Raw genomic sequence first — 12,017 nt, forward strand, 5'->3', positions numbered from 1 at the left:
AAACAAAAGACTTTCCCATAAGGGGTCAAAGCAGTAAATTCACTTCGTATGATAATACGGAAAAACAGTGCGGCACTTCCTAAAAAGTGCCTTGCACGGTCCAACCCAGTAGACCATAGAGATTGGATATCAAAACCAATCACTTTCGGCCACCTGGATTACTCCAGAAGCGTTCGAAACGCGGGACGGACTCCCCTGATATTGAATCCCATAATAGACGGACTACAATTCACTAAAGTCCTAATGGATGGAGGCAGCGACTTAAACCTGCTGTATTCAAACACAATCCGTCAGATGGGGATAGACCCTACCAAAATTCGACGCAGCCGCACTTCCTTCAAAGGAGTGACGCCAGGCCCTTACGCTAAGTGCACAGGCTCCTTATTACTCGAAGTCGTGTTCGGATCACCGAACAATTTTCGGCGCGAAAAACTAATTTTTCATACCGTCCCATTTAAAAGTGAATATCGAGCACTCTTGGGACGAAAGGCCTTTGTCCGCTTTAACGCCGTACCGCATCACGCGTCTCTTACACTCAAGATGCCCGGTCCGCGTGGCATCATTTCAGTGCGAGGGTCACTCAAAGACCCCGGACTCAGATAGACGGGTCCGGCTTCAGCAGGCTAGGGCTTCCCTAGCCGCACACCTCTTCACAGGGGGCTGCACGCACAAACAAACGCGGGTTCATACAACCCCGCTTTACTTATTTATATTTCTTCTTTTATATATTCCGCGCAAATTGTTTTCAAACTGAGAGTTCCTCTCTTTTTACAGATGAACAACGTGCGTACCCGTCCAGGATAACGGCGCAACGGAGACACAGGCGCAGACGTGCAGTAGGGACCCGTTGTGAGGATTCTTTTCAGATTAAGACCCTGCGTAGACCTTTTTTACTGTCTCTTGTTGTTATTCTCCCTTGGTTTCTTCCTATAGCCAAAGCGGAGCCTGACGTTTTGGCATCGTCCACGTCAGAAGACCATGCCTATACCTGGACACCAGGGGCTTAGGGCACTGTTTTGCCCATTACTATAAAGACCGAACACCTCAGGGAGTGTTCAGCGTCTCGAGTTAGGCATTATATGCATCAGCTCCGAATCATGTCTTTGGTCAAATGTTGGGTTTGCCCGGCTCCTGTGTTTTGCTGCCTTACGTTCCGTATCATCGGCTAACGCGGCACCAGGAGAACTACTGCGATTGTGCCCCAGTTCGGCTGGGCGAGCACCTCAGTAGAGAAAGCCGAAAACTGACTGTCATGATATAGCGAGAGACTGGTCAACCACTCGATCGACCACCGGAATGTTTAGAATTCCCCGCTTTGACGAAGGACCGTTTCCCGGTCAGGCACACACGCGCCCCGAACTCGGAGAAGTGCGGTGCCCCAAGGGGCTATATCGTAGCCCCACCCTCGAACTCCACTGGCTAAGTGAAAGTGATAAAGCATTATAGTCCGGATTGCCTCGTTTGCTACGCTACCACCTCCTTAACAGGACCGAGACGTCGGATTAAGTGTGAAAAAGTGCTATTTTTGCGAACACCCCCGCACCTTGTGCGTGGGGGCTGAAGCCGAAGGCTGCAATCTTTCAGGTTATACAAATGTATACGAAAACGGCCGCTCAGGAGCAGTTTTACTACTTGGGACGCACAAGTATAAAAAGCAGCTATTACATAATCATTCTTTTACAAGATAAAACGTTCATTTGAACGTAACATTTTTTGAGCACTGCGACTCTATTACACGAGCACCACGCATAACTTCCCCGAAATAGTGCTCGGCGGGGAGCCGGCATCCATCCGAACCCTGGGAGGCAACAGCGGTGGCGTCCATCTCTGTCCAATGCGCCTTTACGCGGGCAAGTGCCATCCGCGCGCCTTCGATGTAGGCTGACCGCTTCATATCCTTGATATGCGGCACCGCTCCAAGGAATTGCTGCAGTAAGCCGAAGTAGCTCGTCGCCTTGGACCTCTCTGGCCAGACATGAGCCACGATGTCAGTCATGGCGAGTCCGGATAATCTATTCAGCTCGGCCCATTCGGCCAACCGGTCGTTCAACAGAAGTAAGCGCTCCGGACTATGGAATTGAGACCAAAATAGCTCTTCCGTTTGGTAATCCTTCTGGCTCTGGAAGTGCTCAACGGCATCAGCCGCACTTGCCGCTAAGTCCATATACGGATCCTCCGGGCTCCACAGCCGATCAAATTGAGCGTACTTCTCATCCATAAACCGGCGACACAGCAGATAAGGCTTGCCAGCCACGATATCTCTGGCCTGGTGCAGCTCCTCCCTCATTGCCCGCATTGCAGAACGGGCATCCTTGGCCTCGGCGGTGGCCTTTTTCAGGTCTTCCCGCTCAGATAAGCGCTCCTTTTCGAGAGCCGCATTGCGGTCGACAGCATCTTTTACTTTTCCGGCCAATTCGGCCACCTCCTCCCTGCTTAGGGAGTGAGCAGCCTTTTCGGCTTTCAACTCCTCGGCCGCCCTCGAGGCAGCCGCGTCACTCCTTCGGGCTTGCTCCTTCGCTTGAGCAAGTTCGGCCCGAAGGCTCTCCACAGCAGCAGCACCATCTGTACAACAGCATATAATTTATCAAGAGGAGGGCTTTGACCCCCGTAATAAAGTGACTGCGGAGAACTCATTTACCTTGCGACTCGTCAAGTCGCCGGTTGACAAGCGTGATGTCTGCATCCGCCACGTCAAGTTGCCGCATTAACTTGGCAACTTCACCAGTCCGGCTATCCCTCGGACTATCCGCCACCTGCATAAGAACGGCGACATTAATTACTTGCGATTTTGATCCTCGGCACGCTGTCGTCTTCGACAACCTGCCGAGTCTCGGGGGCTACCATCTATACAGGGCGCATTTTTATGTGCAAAACTGTCAATAAACAAAGGATGCGTCATTTTTGCGTACCTCAAACCCCGCCAGCAAACTCATGGCGGCATTGCGCAATCTGCCCTCGACGGACGAAATCCTTCCAATCACCGTACGCATCAACGCACGGTGATCTTCTGAAATGGACGCCCTCTCAAGCAGATTCTTCAGTTCTCCCGTCCGGACACTAGTGTGTGCCGAATTCTCCGGCCCCTCAGACTCGGGGATGCCCTCCGTGATGACACTTCAAGCTCGTCCGCTTTATTTGACGGCGCGGCAGACGGAGGCGTTTCGCTCTCCATCATCTCCGGAAGAAGGTCCCCTGAAGATGAACTCATCTGAGAAGGTTGCAGATCCGACCTGCAAGATAAATATTTCGGTCACCCATAGAAGCATAAATGGAGGTATGTCCTTACTAATTAACTCCCCCTTTTCATACTCACGGCTCGCTGGAGGGCTGATCTTTTGGCAACGATTGCACGTCCGGATTCTTTCCGGACGCCGTATCCCCTGGGGAAGATCTCTTCCCCCGTTTTAGGGCCTTGGCCTCCGGATCCTTGGAGGCGGTCCTCTTCTCCCCTGGGAAGGAGGGGTTTTTGATTCCTCCCTCCTCAGACGCCCCTTTGGGCAGAATATTAGCTCCTCTATTTTCCCCATCGCCCCCTTCTGAGGGCGCGGCCTCCAACATTCTAACCAGCACGGGCTCCAGTGCGGTCTCTGGGAGGGGGGTCGGACACCTTATCAGCCTTGATCGCACCACCCACTCCTGTAAAGAGTAATGTGTCAGGAAACGAACTCTAGAAAGGCATATAAACAGGACGTCCGAACTCTGAGCTATTTACCTGAGTATCCGGGCGATTGCGGCTTAGGCCTGCGTCCTCGGCTAATTCCGGACACGCCACCTGCGGTCCGAAGAACAACTTGTACATCTCCACGGGTGTCGCACCCATGAAGTGTTGGAGAATCCGAGGTCCCTCCGGGTTGAAATCCCATAGACAGAGAGGACGGCGTTTGCAGGGCAGGAGATGCCTGATTAGCATAACCTACATCACCATGACCAGATTGATCTCCCTTGCTTGGAGGTCTCGAATCCGGCCCTGCAGTGAGGGCACGTCTTCGGATGGCCCCCAATTGAGCCCTTCGTTGACCCACGACATCAGTTGGCGTGGAGGTCCCGGGCGGAATGAAGGCGGTGGCTTTTGCTTGCTGCCCTTCGGAGCGGTGATATAGAACCACTCCTGCTGCCACAGTCCGAGTTCCTCTTGGAAGGAACCCTTGGGCCACGGGGCATCGGCCTTTTTGCTTATGGCCACCCCGCCGCACTCCGCTTGATGCCCCCCGATCATCTTCGGTTCCACTTTGAAGGTCTTCAGCCACAGGCCGAAGTGGGGGGTGACGCGGAGGAAGGCTTCGCAGACGATAATGAATGCGGAGATATGGAGGATGGACTCCGGAGCCAAGTCGTGGAAATCCAGCCCGTAGTAGAACATGAGCCCTCTCACGAAGGGGTCCGTCGGGAAGCCTAAACCCCAACGGAGGTGGGATACAAAGACGACGTATTCGCCGGGCTCGGGGGTGGGCACGACCTGCCCTGGGGCAGGAAACCTGTGCGAAATCTCGTAGGTCAGGTACTTGGCTTCACGTAACTTCAATATGTCCTCCTCCGTAACGGAGGAAGGCATCCATCGGCCCTGAAGGTCGGAGCCGGACATGGTTGAGGATCCGAAGCGCTCGAATCTGAGGCTCTGGGTGTTGGAACTGGGAGCGAGGAGTAGATTCAATGCGAGATTGAAGAACAAGAGCAAGCCTTGGTCCTCTTATAAAGGGGAAAAATACCAAGAGCCGTCTCCGTGACCGTTTGGGATTCACCTTCGATATAGGAGGCGTGGCGACGGGAACGGTTGGGTTACCCACGCACGTATTGATGAGAATCCTGGAATAAGGGGAACACGATCTCTGCTTCGACAAGACGTGCCAAGGAAACCGCTTCGCTAAACGTGCTGAGGTGGTACAGTAAAAAACGATTTAAACAAAGGCTTGGTAGCGGTGTGATGTCACGCCACATAATACGTCAGCAGATTGAACTGGTGTACATTTTATTCTCTCTACGGTGGAATGTGGAATTTATTTTGCAGAGCCGGACACTATCCTGGTGTTCATAATCTTCTCTGGATTATTCAAGGGAGGAACCCGCCTTGCAACGCCAAACATTATGCGCGCCGGACTTATCGTCATTGAAGCCTGGTTCAGGGGCTACTGAGGGAGTCCTGGACTAGGGGGTGTCCGGACAGCCGGACTATCATCGTCCGCCGGACTCCAAGACTACGAAGATACAAGATTGAAGACTTCGTCCCGTGTCCGGATGGGACTTTCCTTGGCGTGGAAGGCAAGCCTGGCGATACGGATATGTAGATCTCCTACCATTGTAACCGACTCTATGTAACCCTAGCCTCCTCCGATGTCTATATAAACCGGAGGGATTTAGTCCGTAGGACAAAACATACATTACAACAATCATACCATAGGCTAGCTTCTAGGGTTTAGCCTCCTTGATCTCGTGGTAGATCCCCTCTTGTAATACCCATATCATCAATATTAATCAAGCAGGACGTAGGGTTTTACCTCCATCGAGAGAGCCCGAACCTGGGTAAAACATCGTGTCCCTTGTCTCCTTTTACCATCCGCCTAGACGCACAGTTCGGGACCCCCTACCCGAGGTCCGCCGGTTTTGACACCGACAGTGAGAAAATAACGATACCCGCCGCGAGCCTCAATATTCATCGGACCACATACATCAGTATGTATGATTTCCAACAAATCTGTTGCTCGCTCCATTGTTCCAGAGAACGGTGTTTTAGTCATCTTGCCGATGAGGCATGGTTCGCAAGTACCAAGTGATTCATAATCAAGTGATTCCAAAAGTCCATCAGCATGGAGTTTCTTCATGCGCTTTACACCAATATGACCCAAAGGGCAGTGCCACAAATAAGTTGCACTATCATTATCAACTCTACATCTTTTGGCTTCAACGTTATGAATATGTGTATCAGTACTATCAAGATTCAACAAAAATAGACGACTCTTCAAGGGTGCATGACCATAAAAGATATTACTCATATAAATAGAACAACCATTATTCTCAGATTTAAATGAATAACCATCTCGCATCAAACAAGATCCAGATATAATGTTCATGCTCAACGCTGGCACCAAATAACAATTATTCAGGTCTAAAACTAATCCCGAAGGTAGATGTAGAGGTAGCGTGCCGACGGCGATCACATCGATTTTGGAACCATTTCCCACGTGCATCGTCACCTCGTCCTTAGCCAATCTTCGCTTAATCCGTAGTCCCTGTTTCGAGTTGCAAATATTAGCAACAGGACCAGTATCAAATACCCAGGTGCTACTGTGAGCTTTAGTAAGGTACACATCAATAACATGTATATCACATATACCTTTATTCACCTTGCCATCCTTCTTATACACCGAATACTTGGGGCAGTTCCCCTTCCAATGACCAGTCTGTTTGCAGTAGAAGCACTCAGTTTCAGGCTTAGGTCCAGACTTGGGTTTCTTCTCCTTAGCAGCAACTTCCTTGCTTTTCTTCTTGAAGTTCCCCTTCTTCTTCCCTTTACCCTTTTTCTTGAAACTGCTGGTCTTGTTGACCATCAACACTTGATGCTCCTTCTTTATTTCTACCTCCGCAACTTATAGCATTGCGAAGAGCTTGGGAATTGTCTTATCCATCCCTTGCATAGTATAGTTCATCACAAAGCTCTTGTAGCTTGGTGGCAGTGACTGAAGAATTCTGTCAATGACACTATCATCCGGAAGATTAACTCCCAGTTGAATCAAGTGATTATTATACCCAGACATTTTGAGTATGTGTTCACTAACAGAACTATTCTCCTCCATCTTTGTAGGATCGAAAGTATGTCTAGAGGGGGTGATTAGACTACTTGACCAAATAAAAATCTAGCCTTTTCCCAATTTTAGTTCTTGGCAGATTTTAGCAACTTAGCACAAGTCAAGCAATAAACCTACACATGCAATTCTAGGAGTATAGCAGCAGAATGTAACACAATTGCATATGAAGGTAAAAGGAGGAGTTTGAGGGAGCAAACACAATGTTGACACAGAGATTTTTTATCCGTGGTTCCGATAGGTGGTGCTATCGTACATCCACGTTGATGGAGACTTCAACCCACGAAGGGTAACAGTTGTGCGAGTCCACGGAGGGCTCCACCCACGAAGGGTCCACGAATAAGCAACCTTGTCTATCCCACCATGGTCGTCGCCCATGAAAGACTTGCCTCACTCGGGTAGATCTTCACAAAGTAGGCGATATCATTGCCCTTACAAACTCCTTGGTTCAACTCCACAATCTTGACGGAGGCTCCCAAGTGACACCTAGCCAATCTAGGAGACACCACTCTACAAGAAGTAACAAATGGTGTGTTGATGATGAACTCCTTGCTCTTGTGCTTCAAATGATAGTCTCCCCAACACTCAACTCTCTCACATAGGATTGGATTTGGTGGAAAGATGATTTGAGTGGAAAGCAACTTGGGGAAGGCTAGAGATCAAGATTTATGTGGTTGGAATGGAATATATTGACCTCAACACAAGTGTAGGTGGTTCTATCTCAGAAAATGTATGTTGGAAGTGTAGGCATGTTCTGATGGATCTATCCACGAATGAAGAGTGAGTGGAGGGGTATATATAGCCTCCACAACAAATCTAACCGTTACACACAATTTTCAAAACTCGGTGGGACCGAATCATGAAACTCGGTCAGACCGATTTAGTTCATAATGTGACTGTTAGGATTTTCGGTGGGACCGACACGTCAACTTGGTGAGACCGATTTCATTAGGGTTAGGGCATAACATAATCTTGGTGAGACCGATTACACAAACTCGGTGAGACCGATTTTGGTAATAGACAAACAAAGAGTTGGTCAGGCAAACTCGGTGGGACCGATTCGCTCATCTCGGTTGGACCGAAACGTTACGAAAAGGAAACATAGAGTTTGCATTGCAATCTCGGTGGGAACGATCGCTCATCTTGATTTGACCGAAATGTTACGACGGGAAACAGAGACATTGCAATCCCATCTCGTTGAGACCGAGGTCCCTATTGGTGAGACCGAAAAGACTAGGGTTTCTGGCAGTGGCTATGTCAACTGAACTCGGTGGCGCCGGACAGACAGTTTCGGTGGGGCCGAGTTTGACTTCTGGTTTGGAACATATGTGGATTTAAGAAAGTAGTTGAGGGTTTTTGGAGCATATCACTAAGCACTTTTGAGCAAGCAAGCCATTAAGCAACACCTCATCCCCTCTTAATAGTATTGGCTTTCCTATGGACTTAATGTGATCTTGGATCACTAAAATAGAAAATGTAGAGTCCTCAGCTTTGAGCTTGAGCCAATCCTTTCTCATCCATGCCATGCCAATCATTGAGCTTTCCTGAAATGTTTATCTTGAAGTAGCATTAGCTCAGTGAGCTATATGTTGTTAGGAATTACCAAAACCACCCAGGGATAGTTGCACTTTCAATCTCCCCCTTTTTGGTAAGTATGTGATAAGCAAGAGCTCCCCCTAAATTTGTGCATTATTTAAATTTTCTTTTGAATGCAAATGTACAATAGATTAGGATCATGGGTTACTCTTCCATGTCACATACATCTTGGTGGAGCGCTCAAAATGATAGAACTTAAAAGCATGCACTCATCACCAAGCAAGTGAATGATCATATAAGGATATAAGAGATAATATCATGCAACAAGCATTAAGGGTAGCATATGATCAAACACATGATCAAACAAGTATCTCACGAAAACATAAAGTATCTCACACAAGCACGCAATAAAGTAGTTCAACTAAAATAGCAAGAGATAAAAAAGCAACACTCTCTATTTCGAAGCCTATGATCTATACATTTTTCTCCCCCTTTGGCTACAAGTTACCAAAAAGTTCAAAAATGCATAGTGTTAAACGACTCTCAGGCTTGATCTTTGGTAGGAGGTGTAGAGATGACTCCAAGGACGAAAGCTTCTGTTGATGTAGCTGGAGCTGGTGGAGTGGCTGCTGGAGCTGGTGGCACTGAGGATGTAGATGCTGATGCTGATGTTGTAGCTCGAGTATCTGTGACTGGCACTGCAGCATACCTCTGGCTTCTGGGCACTCTAGCAAAAGCATCTGTAGTAGACTTGCCCTTCTTCTCCTTTGCATCCTCCTGTAGCTGCTCAACTATAGTTTGGATCTTAGTTACCTTGACATCAAGATCATAGAATTTCTGCTAAAGATCCTCTCCAAACTCTCCTGGTTTTGAGTTAGGGTGGCCAAGCCCTTCTCAATCCTCAGAGTGTATTGGATCAGATATCCAAGCTGATCTTGCTTGGTCTTCAAGAACACTTGTGATGCCTCTTCAATAGTTGGCATCTTTGCAGCTTTCTCTGCCCTTGCCTTCTCTCTCTTCTCATGTGCTTGAGCTGATGATGGGTCATTTTCATTCATAACAACAGTGTTGTCTTCAAATTCAGGGTAGATGGGCAGGTGATCCTTGTCCAATAGATATTTTCCTGTGCCCATCTTGGAGTTGATGAGCTCCTGAATGTGTGGGGCATAGCCACAACTTCTCTTCTGATCACTTGTTGTCCTCTTGATTGTCTCCACAATCAGACTCATGACTTTGAACTTTTGAGGCACATCAAAAAAATGGAGCAAGTTGATAGCATGTCCTCTGATCATCTTGTGATCACCTGACTTGGGTAGCAATGTGTGCCTTAGGATCCAATTGATGGTAGGCAGACCACACAACAAGAAGTGGGCACATCCAAACTTATGAGTATCTAAAGCATCATCTGGGATCTTTCTGTACATGTTGGCCATAGTGTTATGGTCTTTCTTCTTTTCAGCATAAACATCCAAGTCATCCTCACTTTCTTCTGGGGCATTGATCTACTGAGCCCATTCCTCAATAGTAGACTGGTACCTTGTACCTTCAGACATCCAAATGATCTTCCCATCTGGGTAGAAGTGGGCAGTGGAGTAAAACTGCATGATCATCTCATCATTCCACTTGGTGAGCTTCTGGGCAACAAATGTATCAACTCCACATGCTTTGAAGCTATCGTATACACCTGGATAGTGATCTTGATTCTCCTTGATGTACTCCTAGTCAACCCATCTCATGTCACACACAATGGGCTTCTTGTCAAGCAAAATTGTCTCATAAAAGTCTTGTTGTTCCTTAGTGTGAAACATGTAGTCCACAGCAGTTCTCCTCCTGACAGCATATGGATCAGACTGTCTCCATAATCTCAGTCCTGAATCCTTCCTGATTTTCATGTTTTCTGCAATAGGATGTGCATCATTGTGGTCAGGGATCTTGGGCTTCAACTTTCTCAAAACAAGTGAGTCTTCTTCCTCTTCTTTAGCAGCTTCAGGCACTGGGGCCTTGTTCTTCTCCTTAGCTGGTATACTTCTGGTGTCCCTCTTAGGTTTTTGGGGTTTCTAAGCTGGAGCAGCAGCCTTGGGAAAAGCTTTGGGCTTAGATGGAGCAGCCCCTGATCTGATTGCATCTCACATTAGCTTATGAGCTTTGGGTGCTAGTGCAGCATCCTCTTGTTCTTCCTCTTCTTCTTCAGAATCTCTTGTCATTGATGGTTTGCCAAGAACTCTAGTAGTAGTGGTTCTTGCCCTCTTCTTCTTCTTCTTACCATCCCCTGCTGCTTCACCATCATCTGATTCAATGGTGAACTTCATAGTTTCACCTGTGGCAACTTTCTTTGGCTTGGAAGCTTCAGCTGTTGAGGCTCTCGCTTTTGACATTGGAACTCTTCTTGCTGGAGCCTTTGTTTTCATTCCAGGCTTTGTTGTAGCAATAGTGCTATATTCCTTCTTTATCACTTTCTTTCTTGAAGTGGCCTCATCCTCAACAACCACATAATCCTCATCCTCAGAATCTGAGGTTCTTTTTTTTCTGGATCTGGTTGCTGCCTTTGGCAAGTTGCTTGGAGTGCTCCTACTTCCATCATCAGACGTGCTAGAGGGATCTAAGCCCTCACTCATCTGCACATGTTCCTCGAACTTGTTTTGGCTGTCACTTTGATCAGACATCTTGCAGGCAAACTGTCAGCAGACCCTGTGAATAGGTTGTAGATGAGGTAGAGTAGATGAGCATCACAAGTACAGAGGTTTTGCTAAATGATTGAGTCAAAAAGCTTAGTTTTAGTTCTCTACAAAAGTGATCTTGGAGCTACCGAATTGACACACTCGGTGATACCGAAGCAACACTTGGAACCTAAACTAGTGAACTCGGTAGGACCAAGTCACTGTTCGGTGGCACCGAGATTGCTAGGGTTTCACAGAATTTTGAACTCGGTCACACCGATTTGCAAATTTCGGTCAGACCGAAAAGCGCATGTGCAAAGGCCAAGGCCGAATTGGTGAGACTGATTTCTACAGTTCGGTCGGTCCGAGATGAGTTCTGCGGAGAGCAAACCCTAAAATTTTCGAATCAATCTAGACCTAAGGAAGTTTTAGCTGGATGGATCAATCTAAATTGTGGCAAGAAACATGGCATTATCCTTTTGCTAGGAATCGGAGTGAAAAAGATAGCACAAGGGGTCGAACACTTACCCTAGAGTGGCGAGTGTTTGCTACGGCGGCAACGGCAGAGCAGATTGCCGCTGACGGCGGTGGAGACCAGTGGCGGGAGGTCGCTGGCAGCAAGACGACGATCCGGAGACCCGAAGAGGCAGAGCAGGTTACGCGCGGGTGAAGGGTTTCGTAAAAATTTCCAAAATTTGACCCAACAGAATATATAACCTGACCCTGTCGGTGTGACCGAGTGGAACAACTCGGTGGCACCAAGATGCAAAACTGCAGGCAGTTACTACAACTCGGTGTGACTGAAAGGTTCTAATCGGTTGCACCGAGATTGAAAAACCTAGATCAACTAAGTGATTTCGGTAGGACCGAAAAGGATGAATTGGTCATACCGAAATGCACAAAGAGGTTTTGGAAGTTTGAGTCTATGACGAATCGGGGACTCCGAGTGCTCCTCACACGGAGTGGTTCGAATCTGACTTGATCAAACTTTGTGATGTAGCATGAATAGAGTTTGAGACGAGGAAAG

The sequence above is a fragment of the Triticum dicoccoides genome, chromosome 2B, assembly GCF_002162155.2.
Source record: "Triticum dicoccoides isolate Atlit2015 ecotype Zavitan chromosome 2B, WEW_v2.0, whole genome shotgun sequence".
NCBI classification, from domain to species: Eukaryota; Viridiplantae; Streptophyta; class Magnoliopsida; order Poales; family Poaceae; genus Triticum; species Triticum dicoccoides.